This window comes from Chelonoidis abingdonii, chromosome 13, assembly GCF_003597395.2.
Source record: "Chelonoidis abingdonii isolate Lonesome George chromosome 13, CheloAbing_2.0, whole genome shotgun sequence".
NCBI classification, from domain to species: domain Eukaryota; kingdom Metazoa; phylum Chordata; order Testudines; family Testudinidae; genus Chelonoidis; species Chelonoidis abingdonii.
Genome location: NC_133781.1, coordinates 14,398,557 through 14,401,716, shown reverse-complemented (window position 1 = coordinate 14,401,716; position 3,160 = coordinate 14,398,557).

The window sequence follows — 3,160 nt, the reverse complement described above, 5'->3', positions numbered from 1 at the left end:
AGTGGAAGTCAATCTAGTGAGGCACATAGAAGGAGTCGCAAACACTGCCAGGCTTCAGTGCAAAAGTGTATACGACAAGCAGAGGAGTTTGAAGATGGCTAGCCAAAACTCCAAAGGTAATAACAAAATGTTTTTTAAGTACATTCAGAGCAGGTAAGCCTGCTAAACACAAGTGCGGGCCTCTTGACGATCGAGATACACAAAGGAGCGCTTTTAAGACATAAGTCATGCGGAGAACTAAATGGATCCTTTGCTTCAGTCTTCACGGCTAGGATGTTAGGGAGATTCCCAAACCTGAGCTCTTTTGTAGGTGACAAATCTGAGGAATTTTTCACAGATGAAGTGTCACTAGAGGAGGTTTTGGAATTAATTGATAAACTCAACATTAACAAGTCACGGACCAGATGGCATTCACCCAGCGTTCTGAAGAACTCAAATGTGAAGTTGCGGAACTATTAACTAAGGTTTGTAACCTGTCCTTTAAATTGGCTTTGGTACCAAGACTGGAAGTTAGCTAATGTAACGCCAATATTTAAAAAGGGCTCTAGAGTGATCCCGGCAATTACAGACTGGTAAATCTAATGTCAATGTGGTACCGGGCAAATTAGTCAAAACAATAGTTAAGAATAAAAATTGTCGACACATAGAAAGCATAAACTGTTGAGTAATAGTCAACATGGTTTCTGTAAAGGAAATCTTGTCTTACTAATCTATAGGGTTCTTTGAAGGGTCACACAACATGTGGACAAGGGGATCCATGGACATAATGTACTTGATTTCCAGAAAGCTTTGACAAGTCCCTCACCAAAGGCTCTTATATAAATTAAGCTGTCATGGATAAAAGGGAGTCCTTTCATGGATTGAGAGCTGGTTAAAAGACAGGGAACAAGGTAGGAATTATGGTAATTCTCAAGAAGAGTGGTAACTAAGGTGTTCCCCAGGGGTCGGTTCTAGGACCAATCCTATTCAATTTATTCATAAATGATCTGGAGAAAGGATAACAGTGAGTGTGCAAGTTTGCGGATGATACTAAACTACTCAAGATAGTTAAGACCAAAGCAGATTGAAGAACTTCAAAAAATCTCACAAAACTAAGTGATTGGGCACAAAAAGGCAAATGAAATTTAATGTGGATAAATGTTAGTAATGCACATTGGAAAAAATAACCCCAACCATACATACACATATGATGGGGGCTAATTTAGCTAAAAGGAGTCAGGAAAAGATCTTGGCATCATGTGGATAGTTCTCTGAGAATGTCACTGCAGTGCGCAGAGGCGGTCAAAAAGCAAACAGGATGTTAGGAATCATTAAAAGGGGATAGAGAATAAAACTGAGAATATATTATTGCCCTTATATAAATCAAGGTATGCCCACATCTCGAATACTATGTACAGATGTGGTCTCCTCACCTCAAAAAGATATTCTAGCACTAGAAAAGGTTCAGAAAAGGGCAACTAAATGATTAGGAGTTTGGAGAGGTCCCATATGAGGAAAGATTAAAAGGCTAGGCCTCTTCAGCTTGGAAAAGAGAGACTAAGGGGGATATGATAGAGGTATATAAAATTATGAGCGAGTGGAGAAAGTGGATAAGGAAAAGGTATTTACTTATTCCATAATACAAGACTAGGGGTCACAAATGAAATTATAGGTAGCAGGTTGAAAACAAATAAAAGGAAGTTCTTCTTCACGCAGCGCACAATCAGCTTGGAACTCCTTACCTGAGGAGGTTGGAAGGCTGGGACTATAACAAGGTTTAAAAGGACTGGATAAATTCATGGTGGCTAAGTCATAAATGGCTATTAGCCAGAGGGTAAAAATGGGTCCCTAGCCTCTTTCATCAGAGGATGGAGATGGATGACAGGAGAGATCACTTGATCATTGTCTGTTAGGTTCACTCCTCTGGAGCACCTGGCTTGCCACTGTCGGTAGCAGATACTGGGCTAGATGGACCTTTGTTCTGACCGTACGTTGTTCTTATGTTTATGTGTGACTGAAAAGTGTGAGGTTGAAAATACCACAAGCAGCTTTCAGGCACACACAGTAAAAGGCAAACGACGTTAATGGCTTATTGAGGAAATGCACACAAAAGGATTACCCAGAACAGTGTACTAGAAACCTCTCAGAGATAGCACCACCCAATGGGAACTGTTGACCCATGTCAAACAAAGAGCTTTCCAGCAAGTGGGAAGAAGATATAAAGGGGGAAATGACAGCATGATGTACTTACTATCCCTACATAAACACCTGAAAGCATCTGAGGAACAAAAACTGAATGTGGGAGGTGATGGCCAGGCTAAGGGATTGCTATCTGTTGTATGACAACCTGGAAAGCCAAGCTGCGAAGCAAAGGAGCTGTATCTTAAGAATCTGCCAGCCTATTTATCACTCAGGATGCAAGTTTGCTAATTCATATCTACCTATCTAATATTTAAGCTCAGTTTGCATTTTTTGTTTATTGCCTGATAATCTGCTTTTGATCTGTTTGCTGTTCCTTTATAATCATTTAAATCTTACCTTTGTTAGTGTAATTAAACTTGTTTTGTTTAGTCTCAAAACCAGTGTGTGAAATCCTAACTGGGGCAGAAAGTTGCGTATCTTCTCCACATTAAGGGAGGGGTGATTTCATGAGCTTACACTGTACGTTCCCGGTGCAGTGCAAGATGGTATAATTTTGATTTACCTTCAAAGAGGGGTGCCCTTGGGTAACTGGGCAGTTTCTTAGCTGAGTCTTCCACACAGAGCTATCTCAGCATCTGTGAAGCTGTAGCTTGGTGTCCCTACCTGTATGTGTACTGGGGGGGCTTGAGAGCTGTCACAGCAGTACAGGTAAAGGATACCAGGCGGGCTCAGGTTTACCCAGTTCCAATTAGCACTGTCATAAACAGATAGCTAAGGGTTAATGTTTCTTTTACCTGTAAAGGGTTAACAAAGGAACCAACCTTGATCTCTCTCTTTATTTCCCTTTGTTGGAGACTCAAAGCATCTGAGTCTTGGGAGTTCCCCAGGGAAGGTTTTGGGGGGGCTCAAGTGTACCAGGCACGGATTCCTGGTTGGTGGCAGATAAGATCCAAGCTGGTAATTAAGCTTGGAGGTTCATACTAAGCACCCAGATTTTGGACGCTAAGGTCCAGATTTGAGAAAGAGGCTTATGATAAGC